Source organism: Fukomys damarensis, unplaced genomic scaffold, assembly GCF_012274545.1.
Source record: "Fukomys damarensis isolate Sample0158 unplaced genomic scaffold, DMR_v1.0_HiC HiC_scaffold_35, whole genome shotgun sequence".
Taxonomy (NCBI): Eukaryota; Metazoa; Chordata; class Mammalia; order Rodentia; family Bathyergidae; genus Fukomys; species Fukomys damarensis.
Window position 1 is genome coordinate 10,349,659 of NW_022900947.1, and position 17,918 is coordinate 10,367,576.

At 50.3% G+C, this 17,918-nt stretch overlaps 1 protein-coding gene across 1 annotated transcript in view; it reads right to left on the reverse strand.

The window, feature by feature from the left end:
- Window positions 1-239, reverse strand: part of Prom1 (prominin 1) — a 101,905-nt gene extending 101,666 nt beyond the window's left edge. Inside the window, exon 1 of the mRNA XM_010641872.3 lies at window positions 98-239. The gene's annotated coding sequence lies outside the window, so the exon portion shown is untranslated. The remainder of the gene's footprint in view (window positions 1-97) is intronic.
- Between the last annotated feature and the right edge of the window lie 17,679 nt (window positions 240-17,918).

The window sequence follows — 17,918 nt, forward strand, 5'->3', positions numbered from 1 at the left end:
CCAGGAGCCGGCGAAGACCTGTGGCGGCCTCCCCTGCCCCCGACCAAGAGCCAGAGATGGAGCCGGCGGGGTGGGGGTGACCCTTAAACGTACTCACTGGCTGTGGCCGAGCTGAGCGCGGGGCCAGGTGCCGGGTCCCGACCCACACGGTAATTTAAATATCGCTAAGCCTCGGCCTCCGGCCGCGTTCTGATTGGTTGGCCGAGCGGGAGGCCCGGCTGCCCCGAGCGCGTCCACCCGGACCTGGCGGAACTTTACTTCCTGCGCTGAGAGCCGGCCCCTGAACGCCCCGCTCGAGACCTGTCGCCCCGCGCCGGCTCAGAGCCCTCTCCTCGACTACCTTCCCGAAAACCCCAGGTTCCCAGGAGCTTCCCCAGACTCCTCCGGGCCTTTAGACTCTGTTTGCCTTGTTTGTGAAGCAAAACTAAAACAAAGCTGAACCACAGGAGCTAGGGGTGTAGTTTAGCTCTTGGGTACCATGCACCTGGCCTTGTGTTCTCCTCGCTGCACCCACACAAAATACAACAAAACTAGTTTGGTTCTTTAGTGAGTGTCCCTCGCCTTGCTTACTTACTGGACTTATAAAAAGGGTTGAGCTGTGAAAAGGGTGTCTGCTATAGTTCAGAGCACACCACATCCTACCGCTGGGTGCACGTCTGTCTCTTCACCCAGCTGGTGCCGCACCGAGCGGGTGGAAAGCTTCTGCCAGAAGTAGGCACCCTTGAGGCTCCGCTCACACCGGGCGCCACGTCCGCACTCACCACTTGCTATCTGGAATTGAGAATACAGTGGCTCTTTTTGTCTGCACACGTCCGTGGATTCGAGAGAAGTGAGTGGAAAATAGTTGCGTCCTTAGCATACAGACCTTTAAATTTTTTTTTTTTGGTCATCATTCCCTGAACTGTACAGTATAACTAGTGTTTATGAGGTATGATCAAAACAGACAACGAATATTTAAAGAAAAAAATTTATTACAGAGAAAGACACGTTGACCCCTCAAAATATTCCTCCCTTCCAGCAGGTTTATCCCTCGTTCTTGCCACTTTCTGAAGCAGTTCTGGAAGTGCTCTTTCGTGAGTGTCCTCACAAGGTGTGATTTTAAAAGCTAGGGTGGTTGCTGTACGGTGTGCCCTCTAAGGAAAGGGCAGGCTGGGAAAAACCCTATGTTCTCATCCAGCTTATTCACGGGACCTGGCACTGTGCAACCTCTGGCTCTTCCCCAAAGGCAAAGTGACCATGAAGGGTAAGGGTGACATTTTTATTTGATTCAGGTCATCAAGGCAGCCAGAACAGCATAACTAAAAGTGCTCAGGGAAGAAGACTTCCAGAACTACTTCAGAAAGTGACAAGAACAACGGGATAAGTGTATCAGAAGTGAGAAAGAGTATTCTGAGGGGGATTAATAGTAACGCATGTTTTAAGGTAATGAATTTTTAAAAATTTCAGCACCCACCATATGTTTTGATCATAACACTTATATAGCATTTGCATTGTGCCAGGTATCAGAAGCAATTTAGAGTTATTTAAAGTGTCCTGAAAAGTCGCATAGGTTATATGCAAATACTATGCCGTTTTATAAGAGGGGTATAGGCGCCTGAGGATTTTGTATGTGAGGGGGGTCGCAGAATTAACCCACCCCTGATGCCAGGGATGACTGCGCTGTCTGGTAGGAAAAATAACACTCAGGGAAGAAAAGTACTTTCAGGACAGTGCTAGTACTCGGCAGTGCTCGTGCTATAGTTGGCAGATGGACGGACGACGGAAGGATGGACAAAAGTAGATCAGAAGCAGTGAGGGATGGAGGGATGGACTGAGGGACGGTGGAAAGGAACATTAGCTATGCAGCACTTTTTCTACCCTAGGATCTAACATGAAGGAGGTGCTGGAGTAGGGAGTATGGTTTACGTTCAAAGTTTACGTTGATCTTGAAATGTGCATAGTTCCAGGACAAGAAATTGCAATTCAGGAAACTTCTGAAATTATGCTAGAGCACACAGCAAGGTTCGTAGCACTGAAACTGGCTCCTAGTCAGTCCTGAATTTTCCCTCCACAGCCCCTGAGGCTCTGGGCCCACAGGTCACCTGCTCTTCAGACTGAGGTGAGTTCTCTCCTGTGAGACCCACTCTCTCTGCTGGGCCTCCAAGTCTGGTTCTGTCCCACTGATCACTGTCCCTTCAGCTGCTGCATCTCTCTGAGCCTCAGCCTCCCTTGTCTGCAAAATGAAGACAATTACGATTCACAAGGCTCGTTTCCCTTCCTAATGATAATCTCAATGGACAAGAATAGCAGTAGTGGTGAGCAGCAACACGTAATGAGCATTTACTCTGAGCCGGCCACTCTGCCAAATGTTCTAATTGAGTTTTTATGTAACCTTAGCAACCACAGGAGCAGGAAATCATGTTGTTATTATCTCCATCATGAAGATGAGGCTAAAACAGGTTCAGTAATTTGCCTGAGATCACACAGGTAGTAAGTGAAGCCCGGGAGCCCTGCCGTCTGGAGCCCATGACTCAGCATGCCAAGAAATAAGCAAAACTCTGGCCACTGCTGCACTGGACTGGAAGCATTGGTCATCTGCCTTCTCATAGGGCACTGAATGCTTCAACTGTTTGGAATGCATTTTCCAGCACCTGCTTGACCTGGACCATTGTAGATATTCGATAAGTAAAACAGAACCCGTACGGATGACATGGGTGAGATATTTCTGGGCAGCCTTGGTAGTCAGTGATAAAATCGTACGATTTGTTCTGTGTGATTCGGCCGGGAGCCCCGAACCTACAGGGCGAATAAATGTCTATTCACTTGCTGTCTGCAAGATCAGAGAGGGTGATGATGTCTACTCCCATTCACATATTCATAGTCCTGAGTTGCAAAAGTAGATGTTCCTTTCCGAAATCACTCATTTGTCCTGCATGAGAGAAGTCTAGTCCTGAGACAGTGAGGTCTTCGGAAAGGGCGGCGGGACACGAGACTCGTGGGCTCTGCTTTGCTGGTGCGGCCCTGGGCTTCACAGTTCTCACTGGTGTCTCAGGCCTGCTTGGCGACCATGCAGGGCTCATGGCTGCCATTCCAGATGTCACAGACACAGGCTCTTCCCATCACTACCGAAGGCAGAGTGGACAGCTGCTCCATAGGCAGAACAGTCACCGTGATAAAGAAAAAAATGAGGGCAGCCCAGTGAAGGGGCTGTTTAACATGTCCAAGGCCGGGGAGGGGGTTGGTCCCCGACTCCAGGAAGTGGTGTTAACTCAGGTTAGTTATTGTCGGAGTAGACGAGGTCATCACCAACTTCTCCATAATCCCCTCTCACCTTGACAAGCCCTTTCTCATGAGGGTGTTAGCCATTTTTCTCTGAGTCATTAGGACTACCACAAAATAGGTTTATGAGTACATTATGCTAGTTAACGTGACACTATCTACCATGAATAACATGTTCAATAACAAGTTCGGCTTTGCAGATTCCCAGTTCAGTTGCCACTCTGGGGTCCTCACTGTGCTGCCCGCGGTCGCCATGGTGAATCTCAGCAAAAGAGCCAAGCAAGGCCACCACAGCCCTCCTAGGGTGACCAGTGTGCCACCTGCTGGGACCTTGTTCCCATTTACCTGGGACTGAAGAGGGACACGGACCCTGGAGGGCCCAAACCAACTGTTTTGAGCCTGGATTGGGAAGCAGTCATCAATCAGCAATACCTGGGAGACGTGTGTGTGTGTGTGTGTGTGCATGCATGCGCTGTGACTGGGGTGAAAAATGGTACATTGTGCGAGATGCCACCTGATGGACAGCACATGATCCAGATGCATCTGTGGCAGACTGAAACTTTTAGTGACTTATTTATGATCAATTGCAGCAAAATAAATGTGTTTAGCAATGAAAATACTCTTTGTATCAGTGAAAAACATGATGGCATACAACTTTTCAGAGAAAGAATCTCCTCGTCTTAACACTGCTCTGCCCTGGTAAGACTGAGATTTGTGTAACAGCAGGGGTGAGGGAACTTCATGCAGCCATGTCTCTCTTGTAAATGTTTTACCTGACGATGTTCTGTTCCTCTTGCTTGTTTTTCTCTCCTGCCTCTGGGCTTGAATGCCAAAAGTAACACTGCTGGTATTTAATAACCAAAAGCCAATAAAACACTCTTCTTGTAATTTCAGCACCCTCAGGTATGATTTGTAATTCACCAGTCAAGCCCATTGTGCACTAATTCAAAGGCAGAGGAAGTGAAAACTCTCATCTAGTCTGAATAAAGGGAGAAAAGAACTGAAAGGGACCACGCCATGGCAGAGCCTCAGGGGTGAGAGGTAGGGAGAAGTTGGAAAACTTAATCACAGTTTAACGGAGCAGGCATGGTCCCCTTCCATGCTCTGTGCATTAGAACCTGTCTTCTAGTCATGAGCTCCTCAGATAAATGCCTCCCTTCCCAGACCAGCTTTCCCCTGTGCCTTTTGCTCCGACATCACGTTTAGTAAGCATTAACTCAAGCCGAGCCTCTGGGGTGCCTTTAGTAACTACAGGAGCAGCAGACAGGCAGAGAATTTTATAAAATGTCAGCGTCCTTCATCTCACTTTCCTCAAGGAAAATGAGCTTCCTTCTAACTGAAGCATGAGAGGGCTGCAGGGGTAGGCAGGAGAGTGCGCCTGTACTGATTCTAGACTTATCTGCTTTTTTCATAACCCATACGCATTTAGACAGGAACTTGTAATTTGTGCAACCTCAAAACTTACCTCTGTGGAAAGCAGTCTCATTCTCCCAGGAATAGTTGCATTACTGCTTTCCTTAAAGAACTACTACTCTGTACGTATCATCATATCTGAAAATACTGATGAGTTTTACACATGTTAAAAATCTCCTTTTCAGATTTCTAGTTGAGTACACGAATATCTGCTCTTCAAAATGTTCTTGGAACTAGTCCAGTCATAACGTCTTTGTGGTTCCCTCCTTCACTGACACACTGAGTGAAATCTTTCATTTGTTCACTGTATATTTGCATGCGAGTCGTGTTTATAATTCCTCGAAAATTATAATTTAGAAGCTACAATGGGCCTCATCACTTCTCACCTCCGGGGAGATAAATAGCAAATGTTAAGCATTATGGAACTGATTTTTGAAGTAAAATACGAAGAAATGCTGGAAAGGTGAAGTCAACAGTTACTTCTCGGCCTTTCAAGAGGTGCTAATATTGACCTGGGGTTGTGGTAGCATCCTCTTCGCTGCCTTAGCCTTCACCAAATCTTCCCGGCAACTTCTAATTCTCCCCCAACAACACTGTTTTGCACAATCGTTTACTCAAACTTTTAAGCAACTGCTAGACACAAAAGAGAAATATTAAAAGAGCTAGATTGCAAGGAATTCCTTTTATCTGCTGAGAACACAGAATGATTTGCTGCTTTTCAACTGATAAGCATAAGGGTTTTTTGGTTTTGTCCACTGGCTGTTTTGTTTTGTTTTGTGGTACTGGGGATCCAAACCGGGGCCTCGCACATGCTAAGCACATGTTCTGCCGCTGAGCTGCACCCTTAACACAAACACGAGGTCCTTAAAAATCAGGGAAGGTGGGAAACAAGTTCAAACATTGACAAAACATCCATCATTATAGCACCGGAGCAGGACTGGATAAATGGAGGATACTCACAAGAGCTATGTTTGGAGGTGGGGGAAGAAATAGGCTGCCTTGCATGATCCAATAACACTGGCAAAATTGGACTGAGATTTCCAAAATTGTTTTAACATCATGGAAGGAAGAACGATTATAAGTTGAGAAACCCGGTGTGGTTCAGGGTTTTTTAAATCTCAGCACTATTGATATTGGGGGCTGAATAACTCCTTGCTTGGCAGTCCTGTGCACAGCAGGATGTTTAAAGACATCTGTGGCATCTCCCCCTGCAGATGTCCCCCTAACCATGATAGTCAAAAGCATTCAAAGCTTAGGGTTTGATTTTCTTTTCTTTCTTTGTTTTTAAGCCAGTGATCAAACTCGGGTCCTCATATTTGTGAGACTGACAGTGGAACCACTGAGCTACATCCTCGGCCCCAGATTTTCTTTCTAAGTCACAAGTGAAATTTCTTTTGAGTTGAGTGGGATCTTCTCGTATATATTCCCAGGGGTCCCAGGGAGCAGTTCTGTCAAATGCTAAGGATTGTGGTCATGAACAGAAGGGTCCTTACCTGCTCACTGATGCTGCTGGGCCACTATGCTGCTTACCTGACCCTGTGAGCAGGTAAGTTCTGCTTCTCTGGTTACAGAATTTCTGGAGTTGATGATGACTTACTTTCTTTTGTAACCCTCAAAACAAACCTAGCGAGTTATTATGAGGTCCATTGGACAGGCAGAAAAGCTGAGACACAGAGGATAAGTGACTTGCCCGGTGTCACAAAAGAGACAGATTTCAGACTTCTCATCAAGACGCTCGGCTCGTGGAACAACACAGAAGGGAAAGTTTGTGGGGTCTGGGAGTGACATAGCAGCAGACTACTGGCGTGGTCACACTGTTCGGCCTTGGAATCGCCTGGGGTAGTGGAGTGGAGCTTCTGTTGGATGGTCATGGAGGCCTGGCCTTGGGTCTGTGTCTGGTCCCATCCCCTTCCTTTCTGCCATTGTCCCCTGCCTCCTGACTGCAGTGCACTAGGCAGCTCTGCTCTGCGACACCGTCTGTCTGCTGTGATGTTCCTGCCCTGGAGCTGGCCAACCCTGGAATGAATCCCTCAAATTATGAACCTAATTAAACCTTTCCTCATTTATCTTGTGGGTGTCAGGTGTTGTGTTTCAAGGATGAGAAAGCTGACTAATTCAAACCCTGTCTTAGTCCATTTCCACAGCTATCATGGGATCCCCCTCCCCCACTGGGTAGATTACAGACAGTAGTTTCTTTGGCTCAAGATTCTGAAGGCCTGGGACTCCAGGAGGGAGAGGGGCTCCCTCTGCTAAGGACCTTCGTGCTGTGTCATCCCATAGCAGGAGGCAAGCGAGCATGCAGGAACCCGGCAGAGCTCCTTCTACACCAAAGCTACATGTCCCTGTCACCAACCGGAGCCCGGGATGACAGCGCTGATCCAGCCATCAGACCAGCCCCGCCTGAGACAAGACCCCTCGCCTAATACCATCCCATCCAACGGGATGGTATTTAATCCAATGGGGATTAAATTTCATCATGAGTTTTTTGGAGGGATTCAAACTGTGACACCCACTGTGGGAAATTGCTTAGCACATAATAGGCCTTCGGTGAACGTCTGAAGAATGGAAGGCACAACAAAATGAAGTCACACGCTCTTAAGAAGACAAGTCAATGCAGCAACAGCAGAAATGCTTTCAAAGATCGATGAAGAGCATCCAAGGGGCAGTTCTGTATACCTGTTAGGGCCCCTCATTGACTTTCTACTTGCACTGAGTGAAGTAATTTCAACAATCCTCTTATTTAATTATTTTTTTAAAGATTTTTCTAACCTTTTACACGGGTCCACTTGCGGTGCGTAATTTTTCCGTCCCTCGAGCGGAGCGGGTGGTGGACAGGACGCATCTTCACTCCTTCCTCATCCCCTGCCTCTCTTTTCCTCACCCTCTCCATCTCTTCGTCTCCCTCCCGTTCAAGAAAGCTCCACCTCTCTACTTCTTATCTGTCTTTTATTTTGCTCTTCTATTTATACTTCGGATTTCTCATATAAGAGAAACCATGTACGACTTAGGCTTGTGGGTCAGGTTTGTTTCACTTGACGTTATGGTCTCGAGGCGAGTTCATTTTCCTACAGGTGACTCAAACTGACCCTTCTTTATGGCAGCGTAGTACTCTTCGTGTGTAAAGACCACCTTTCCTTTATCCACTCATCTGCTGATGGACACATAGACCACTTCCAAGATTTTGCTGTTATGATCTGTGCCGCTGTAAATGGGTACACATTCCCTTATTCAGTGAAAGCCTCACGAGGTGGGCATTGTTATCTCCACAATCAGAGGAGGACGCTGAGACTCACAGACCCAGGTTCTACTCTCTTACTTCCATAATAAGAACAATAGTTACCGTTCATGAGTACAGCCATTATTTTAAGCACCTTACGTATATATTTCACTTACTATTCAAGATAACACTAGAAAGTATTATCTTAAGTAAAGTAAACAAAAATATGTTGAGTATCCAGTAGGTGCCAGGACGGTGCTAGGTGTTGGAGTTCAGGTGGTCCTGCCCCATGCAGTCCACAGTCCAGGAAGAAAAGTGGGCGTAATCAACACTTCCGTGTGGAGTGGAGCGCTGTGTAGGAAGACATGTCCGTGTGCGTCGTGTCATGGAACCACGTAGCAAGATGTCTGTCGGTATTGGTGTCCTGGGGCCGCCATGACACAGTAACACAGGTGGGGTGGCTTAAACAAAAGAAAGCTTCTGTCCCACCACCTGGAGGACCAGATCAAGTGTCAGCAGAGTTGGCTCCTTCTACGGTTGTGGGAGAGTCTGCTCTAGCCCACCAACCTGAAAGGCCAGACCTTCAACCACACTGCTAATCCAGCTCTTAAGGAGCAAAATCTCAAGAAAGTGCTTTAGAAATTATTGCTCAGTGATTATTTGTAGGAGACACAAACTCACTTATTCATTCATCCAGCAGTTCCTGAGTGTCCACGGCATGCTCCAACCAGCCTGGTGGGAACTCTCTCTTGAGATCTGCTCGTGAACAGGGCAATGCCCCTTTGCTTCATGGAGCCACTGTTCTAGTCAGGAGAATGGACGATACACAACAGACATGAAAACACGCACCCATACACATGGGAAGTCAGTCAGAGCTCGGAAGCAGAGCAAGAGCATAAAGAAGAGAGACTTCAGAGTGGGAGATTGGAGGAGGTCTCACTGGGAAAGGGTTTTAAACTAGACCTGAGCAGGTGAGAAGCGAGAAGATGGTAGAAGAGAGAAGACCATCAAAACAAAGGCCTGTCCAGTCCACAGAGCTCCCTCCTAGGAAGCCACACCAAGAAACTGGGGTTGTCTTTCCTTCCTCTCCCTTCCCTCCCTCCCTTTCTTCTTTTCTTTCTGCAGTATTAGTGACCTGGTGCACGCTAGGCAAGCACTCATCCACTGAGCTACACTCACAGCCCTTTTTAGTTTTTATTTTGAGACAAGCTCTTGCTAAGTTGCCCAAGTTAGCCTCAAAGTTTTGATCCTCCTACCTAAGCCTCCTGAGCAGCTAGGATTATAGATCTGAACTGTCACGCATGGCAAGGCTAAGCATTTAGTCTACAGCAGGTAGGCCCTGTCTTTGACATTTAGGGACCTGTTCCCAAAAAGAAACTCTTTGCTCACATACTACAGAGTTGGTCAGTTAAACTCTACTAAGTACGGTGGTGGTAGATTTAAAAGATAATTATCTAGAAAGACAATGCAAGATGAAGAACTTCAACAAATCTCTGGCTCTGTCAAAATACAATAAAGCAATGATCAAAGAGCTGGGACACAAGGCCCCTGACAACAGGGTAGAGATGAACGGAGACCAAAGAACAGAGTTAAGAATTTGTAGAAGTGAACGACTATATGCATATCGTTCTGCATAATATTTCAAGAGCCATTTAATGATGCTTAAAGTACTAAAATGCAAAAACCTAAAGAGAGAATTCATTGCTTTTAGGGATACCTAACTGGAAGAGGGGAGAAAACCCCAAGGGAAGTGAAAACGGCATTTCAACGAAAACCCCCCTGTTGAGGGAGGAGCCCTGGAGATGCGAAGGTACTAGTGAGCCTGGCAAGGTGCACTGACTTCAGGCAGGACCATGTCTGAAGCTGGGTACGGGACTCTGGGGATCCCTCATAGGCAGGTTTCAAATTCTCCACTACAGAAAGGAGAAAGGAAGCCAGTGACTGGAATACTGGGCAATGCAGGTGCCCGCAGCCTGTCTAGAGCTACCGGGAAGGTGTGGTTCACATTACGTAGGAGGTCAAATCTGGCCAGAGGACCCAAGGTGGCAACAAAGAGAAAGCCTGTCATATGGCTGTTTGCAGCCATATTCAACACATTGTTCCTTCTGCAAGGAAAGCATCTGACATCTCCAGAGCTCGTAAGGGACAACTCATTTGCGATTCAGAGCCAAGCAACAGTGAGTACCCATCTGGGCTTGAGTCGCCTACGGGACACCTGACTTCCTGTGTCCCCTTGAGCTTCCCCTGGTGGTGTCACCTGGGCATCAGAGGGGTACATGGGAGGAGGCTGCTTTCTCCTCCTGACCACTCTACCTCTTCTGACCCAAGGGCAGCACAGTGACCTACTCGGACTCCTGACTCATGGTCTGTGGCTGATTGGGCAAGGTGAGTAAAGTAACAGCATGAAGCTACCAGCAGCCCAAATGACGGTGAAGCTCTGACCCTTGCCAGGATGAGCAGCCTTCTGGCAACAGTACACTGTGCAGGGTAAGGCAACCCTTCTCCATGGCTGCCCTCCCCATGGAAAAGCACCCACGAGTGCCCTGGCCTTCACATGCACACCTGGGCCACACACTCCTGGAAGTGAAGCCGAATCAGCACAGTCAGGCTGCAGGTCTACAGGCTCAGCCAACCACAGATGGAAGATGCCGATGAGCACTACACAGTAGGTGTGGCGCGGACACACTATGAGCATGCACAGAAGTCTTCCTTGCCTTTCTTTCCTAAGCAAGACAACATAAAACCCCTTTACACAGCACTGAAATTGCACCGGGTATTACAGGTAATCAACAGAGGACTTAAAGGCTGCAGGATGGTGTGTCCGTGTTCTCTGCAAACACCACACCTCTTCACATCGGGGACTGCAGCAGCTGAAGGCTGGGGGGATCCGAGGAAGTCCTGGAAGCAATCCTGGAGTGATCCAAGAGAAGAAAAAAGGAAGAGGGAGAGGGAGGAGAGAGGTGGGGAGGAGGAGGGGGAGGGAAGGAAAGAGAGAGGAAGAAAGGGAAGGAAGGAAAGAAGGAAAGAACGGGTGAAGGAAGAGAGGAAGGGAGGAAGGGAGGAAGGGAAGGCTCTGTGGAACTTGTTCTAAAGCATTCCTTTCAAAGCTCCGTCTCCAGAGTTGTCTATTTTAACTAATAACTTTAAACAGCTGCCATACAGGAAAATCCAATGTTCCCTTTATTTTGTGTCCTTTGTTTAGTAACCTATGGCCACCATGCACCCCTTTTCCAGCCAGACAGACTCCCTCTTGTGGGCCAGTGATGGAACTCAGGCTGCAGTACCTGCCGCAGTGACAGCGACGTCCCTCTCACTGGGACACCCGCGGGCCTGGCCCCACTGAGGATGCAGCCTCTCGTGCATAGGACTCTGACACAGGGAGGACAGTCAGGCAATGAGATCATCAGGAGTAGCAGCAGTGTGGGCAGGGCCAGGTGCCAGCCACAGCGCCCCAACTGGGCCTTGGCCCCCCTTGGCCTGGAAAGGCCCAGAGCCACCCATGCGTTGCTTTTACTGAAGATCAGCCAGAAGTGGCTTGGTTGGCCCCGATTGATAAACTCACCACCTTCCAGGTCTCTGGCCCCTTCTCTCCCCTTTCTGTCCTTGTCCTCCTGTCCAGTCTCACAGTGGCAGGACCTCCACTCAGCATGGACTGTGCTCAGTACTTAGTGCCAGGACTAGGGGCAGAGCCCATGTTGATTTGACATTTTGAGATGGGTTCTCATGGAGCTCTGGGCATCAGTGCAGACTTTTTAAGTACTGCATTAAATATTTTTGTCCATAGCAGGTGAGCTGCCAGGGCACCCCATCCAGTTTTTTGGAAAGGTGTCACATGTAGTAAATTTTTGTTTTACTTTTTTCCCATCCACCTTTGTATGGACCCTTGCTGCAGACCAGCCCAGGCCAGAGCTTTCACTCACTAAACAAATTCCCTTTTAAAAATGTTTGATGTTTATTTACTTATTTATTGCAGGGCTGGAGATCAAACCTAGGGCCTTGCATACAGCACCGCAACCCCAGCGCAGCCACACTCTGGGGACTTCTCAGAGCCTGGCCCCGCATGCTGCTCCTCTGGGCTCTCAGGACGCAGAGTGATTCGCAGTGGGGAAGTTATCACAAGCAGAATGGAGCCACTCGTGTCACACACACGCACACTAATCGATTCAGCGAAGGCTCCCAAGGGCAGGTCCTGGAGAAGATTGCCTAGCGACAGGAACTTTCAAGAGAGGAGGTTGTCAAAACCACAACTTTGCACAAAGGCCACCACAACCTTGCACAAATACGCTTCTACAGAGACGTCTGCTTAGCAACTGCCTGTTCAACCTTGGAACGATGCCACCCTTATTGATCCTTGAAGCCAAGGGTAATTGTTTCAAAGCAACTCCTGCAACGCTCCTCTTATGTTAAACACTCTGGTCTCCCTCTGCCTCCCTGAACACTCCCATCATTTACCATGGCACCCAGATTCCCACCGCGAAGCACAGAGCCTCTCTCTGCCGCCGTTTAGGTTGACAACACCAAGATTGACCTCGGAGAATGGCACAATCCAGTGAGCAAATTCCACACTGCACCAACAGGCAGGTGTGAGGTAAACTTACCCTGACTCGGGAGAGCACAGTAGAGCCGGGGGGATGGAGGGGCCGCTGGGTTTGTGGTGCTGCAGCTGCCTCATTATGAGGAGCTCACAGGACAGAGGACAGGACAAGGCCAAGGGCATCTGGGCAGAAAGCTCAGCACCCACAGGTGTGATCGCAGTCGGCCATTAAGGGGAGGATGTGATGGTAGTGTACAATGACAACGGATGACTCTAGAGCGGCAGGCTGGAGGGTCGTGACCATCTCAAGCGATGAGGGAAGCTATCAAAGGTTACAGAGTCCCATGTGCTCTTAGGCTCCTGCTCTGACACCTGTGTCCTGCAACACTGCTAAGGAAGCCTTCTGCTGGGCTGAGTCAAGGCCCAGACAGGACACCAACAGCCGAGCCCTCACCCACTCAGATTCTTCCAAAGTCCCCGACCTGGGACTGCAAGGCCTGCTGAACAGACCTGGCCAGAATGCCCCCTCTCCAAATCTAAACTACGCCAGAGCTCGAGGCAGGTATGAAGTTTCTAGAGATTCATAAGCAGCCTGGGAACTGGCTCACTGGATTCCAGATGTGATTCTGATCAGAAGACTCTGAAGCTTGGATTTCCTGTGGGAATGGGCGGGGAAGAGACCCTGCCCTTGCCCTGTCCACAAAGCTCAGCCCAGCAGTCAGACAGTGGAGCTCAGCCCAGGACCACAGCCCCAGAGGGCCCTCTGCCTTCATATTGACCCCATTGCTCTTTCCTGGGTTACCCATGGCTGAAATCTTAGATCTCTATGAAATGTTAAGTTCTGCAAGAGCAGGGAGTTTGATTTGTGCTGTTTACTGAAATAACCCAAAAGCCCAGAGCTATGCCTAGCATAGAGCTGACACTCAATAAATAGGCGTTGAAGGAATGAGTGCTTCATCTCCACCAGCAGATTGCTTAGAGGGGAGAGTATGGCCGGCACAAGAACCAGTACCAGATTCATATCCTGCCCTGCTACACGCTGGTTGAGTCCTGACCATTTTCCCTTTCCGTGTCTGAGTTTCCTCACTGGAAATAGGTCTTACCATGCATGTGGCTGCATTTTAGAAATAAAGCAAGGTGTAAATTAACAAGAAAGAAAAGGCAGGATGATCAAATCGAGAGTTCTTGGTACACAGCAGCCAGGGATGGGGCTTCATTCACTTCCTCCCCCCTTCCCAGATTTCCTTTTACAAACGTTGATTAACCTTTTCTTCACCTGCCAGGTCACTACTCCAAGTGTTCAGGACACAGCGGAACCCGGACAGAAGAGGCAAAGCTTGCTGTCAGCTTTGAGACGGGTTGGGAAGCCTGGGAACACACCAGCCAGACGCCTCCCCAAGGTACCGGAGCCAGGGAGATAAACAGAACACAGCAAAGAGACCAGGAAGCCACGTGCAGGTGTTAGCCTAAGTTTTTGGAAACCGCTTGTTTTGTGTGGTGGACGATGCTACCTGGGGTCAAAGCTAGAAGTTCCCGGCTGGCCTTGGCCCCTGCCAGATCCAGGAGTCTGAGTGTCACCTCTGCCCTCAGCCAAGGACAGGATCTTAGATTCTTGTCACTGTCCAGTGGACTGTGATTTATTGTTTTCCCGAGCTTACTGGACTATGTATTCACGGAGAGCTTGATATTTTAATTTAGGAGAGGGCCACGGAGTTACTTGTTAATAGTCACTGTCGTACCGTTCAGCAGCTTAGCCGATCGACGGATCCCGAGCCAGCCAGGCAGCCTCCGGGTGCCACTCCGAGTCCCCGTCTGCGCGCCATTCTGGGTTTCTAGAGCTTCTACTCCGCTTCCTGAGGCGGTGTCCACCGGCTCCAGCTCTCTGGGTGCCCTGCTGCCCTCGGCCTTGACGAAGGTATACGGCGCAAGCACACGCTAAGTGATGGAGGACTCTGGCCGCGCCGCGCCAGGGTCCTGGGGCCAAGTCTGCTTTCTGTGGAGTCAGCGGAGGCATAAAGTATGCAGCAGTCACGGGAGGGAGAACCCCTGACTGACCTGCGTTTCCGGTCTGCAAAATACGGAGTGATCTTGGATCTGGACTCGGATTGCTCAGGATTTCAATTAACCATGGACCCCACTGGAACGGAGGTAGTAGCAGGATTTCATGAAAGCGCATGCCAATCACTGCTCAGTAGACGCTTCCTCCGCTGTGCTCCCCAGAGAAGCGGCAGCTCCTTCATGGACCTGCGCTCTCTGGCCGGCTGCTTTCTCTCCTTTCCAGCTTTGCAATCCCAGCCTGGGCCCCTGAAGTATTCAGAGACTTGGGGACACTTGGAGCTCCTTGGTCTCCATCCGGCATTGGAAATGACTCAGCCCAAGCTGCACCTCTCTCCCTAACATCAAGCAGCTGGAGAGGAGCAACCCAAGGTGGCTCCCCTTGGTAGTTCCCACAAGCGGCTGATTATAGCTGGGCCTTCACGTGCTCATAATTCCTGCTGCCTGGGAGGCAGAGGCAGGAGGATCATAAGTCTGAGCTCAGCCTGAGCAACTTAGTGACTCAGTGAGAGCCTATCTCAAAAATTTTTTATAAAAGGGGCTGGAGATGCAGAGGGAAGAGGTGAGCGTGTTCCTGGCTCTAAGTGAGAGATTTTCTCCTCCTGGGTTTCGGCATCCACAGGAAACCCACAGCTCCCTGGCAGGGAGTGAGAAAAACAGGAGCGCCCGGGAGCGCACGGAGGACTCCTGCTGCTTCCCCTGGGCCTGAGTCTGGGCTCTCTCTCCCAGCTCCTGTACGCGCTCCCACCTCCTCGCCTCCTGCCTGTCAGTCAGGACGGAGTGAGGCCAGGCTTGAGAATCCTCAGGGACATCTGCCCCAGGGGTTCTCAAACTCTGGATCACGGATGCCTGAGAGCTGGGTGAAGGGCTCCCCGCCGGCACACCCTGGAAACCCAGAGAGCCTGCCTCCCCAGACTGCGGCGACTAAAGCATAAGCCGCAGTCACCTTCCCTCCAGATGGGCCCTGAGCGCACCTGTGCCAACACAGAGTTGGTGGAGAGCACGGCCCAGCTTTTGCACCCCTCGTGCCCAGCTGCCTCTCTCCACAGCCGCCCCGGCACCTGGCCCTTGAAGCTGGCAGCGCAGGCAGCGGGATTCTGCGTGCTACGAGGTATGATAAAAGACTACGATGAATCCTGAAATCACATTGCCATGAGTGCCCCTGTAAACTCTCCCCCGGCTCATTCCAGCTCTCCGCACACTTTCTGAGGCACTTCTGGAAGCGAAGTCCTCGGTCCTGTCTTTAGTGGTGCTGTCAGGGCTGCCTCGATGTCCTGAACTGATTGAAAACATTCACCTTTCATGGTTATTTTGTTGTTTTTGGTACCAGGGATGGAACTCGGGATCTTGCGCTTGTGAAGCAGGCGGCGTAACCACTGAGCTAAATCCCGGGCTGTCACGGTTATTTTGACGTTGGGGAAGAGCCAGAAGCCATGCAGAGCCAGACGCTGTGAGTAAGGAGGGTGAGGACGCCCCCGCCTTCAGGAGCCGCCTCTCTGTGCGGAGCTCAGCAGCCCCAGCGATCTCCACACACAAAGGAGCACCCCTGGAGCTGCTGCGGAAGTGTCAGGCACAGTGGGAGCAGTGTCTCCAGGTCTGCAGAGCACTTTGCAGGAGGAGGATCGAAGGTCTTTAATTTTTAAATTTTTTATTTTTGGGTACCAGTGATCAAACTTGGGACCTTGCGCTTGTGAGGAAGGTGGTGGCACCACGGAGCTAAACCCCCAGCGGGGCAACGCGTCTTTTCCTGTAATGAATTTGTTAGTGTTTTATTTAAACAGCTGAGCCCAGCCATATTTTGTGATCACAGATTGCAGGGGCATGGCACTGAGGCTCCAGGCGCCTCAGCTCAGGGCTCTTGGCTTCTGACCCACCTTGGGGGACACTAAGATTTCATCCTGAATGAAATCTGAGGGGCAGGTGGGTGTGGGAGGGAGAGGTCTGGGGGAGCTGCTCCTCGGCCTAGGAAAAGATCCACCCTGCCACGCTTGGGTCATGCACCTAGAGGGCCAGTCTGTGAAAAGCCTGGATTTAGCTCAGCGGTGCTGCAGCCTGCCAAGTGCAAAGTCCCGACTTCCATCCCTGGCAGCAAAAACAAACACAATGAAAGCCTGGCTGCTGACCCATCAGCAGAAGGCCTGGTAGAAGGACAGGCCTATTTTGGCTTTTGTGATTTCCGGCTCACAGCCCCTTCCCTGATGCAGTCAATAGGAACAGAATTCCTCTTCCCCAAGGCGGCTGTGGATTCCATCTTCCGGGCCGTCTGCCTGGGATCTTGGGGTGAGGACTCGCCTTGTCCGATAGCAGCTGGTCACAAGGCCTGTCCCGCAGATTCCTGCCCTGCCCGGGAGGAAGGACTCTGCCCGAGGCGCCCCCAGGAATCCGGACAGGCGGGTTCAGCTTTCGCTGGTCCGTCTGCAACATGAGGTCTCACCCTGCTCATCCGCTCACAGTTTTACACACTTGCTCTTTCTGCCCTGGTGGTGCGTCTGTAGAAACCCCTGGGGCCGGGTTAGGAAGCTATGGAGGTCCGTGCCTCTCCCTGGGGTCACGGGCCACCGCCTTTCCAATAACGCAGCGAGCGCTTTTCCCTGCGTCCTGGGAGCCGCCTACCCAGGGGCCCTAGGTGGGAAGCGGAAGCCCCGATGTAGATGTAGGATGAGCGGTGGGTTCGAGGCACAAGCAACCGCACACCGGGGCTCGCGGCGACATCTGGGGGCACCGGGGGCCGTGGGCAGGAGGCTCTCTCCGGTAGACGCTTCGGAACTGCTCCGGAGGCAGGGAAGCCGCCGGTGTCCCCACTGCAGAGCAGGGAAGTCTGCATGCTCTGAGGCCGCAGGAGGGACGTGTGTGTTGCAGTGGAAAAAGAGTCTGTTTCCTGGGGCCCACAGGAGGCCTCTCCGGAGGGACCCCCTGTCTAAGGTTGAGCAGGAAGCTGTCCCGGGGTCCCATCCCCATTATAAAGCAAGGGGTGGGGGGCACACAGCTCCAAGTTATATTAAATCCCTCAGCAATTTTCCCTCAAGGAAGAAAGCATTCTGCTCTCTCCCGCAACTTGACTTTGGAAAGTGACTGGCATTTTGCAATAAAACTGGCCCTGAATAGTCTTGGAGCAGCACACAAATAATAAAGACAGTGGCCAAGACTTCCTTATCCGCTGATAGCCCTGGTCTCCATCTCCCTGTATTCACAGAGATTGGAACTCATGACCTTCTCAAGTACAGATCACATTTCCCAGTCTTCCTTGTAGTGAAGTGACCCATACAACTAAATTATGGCGCAGCAGAATTAAACAAAGATGGTATATGCAATCTAGGAGTTCCTTAGAGGAAATGAGTGTCTTATTCTTCATTTCTTCCACCTACTTGCTGACCAGAATTTGGATTGATAGCTGGAGCTCCAGCAGCCATTTTGGGCCATGAGTTCACTTGAAATATAAAA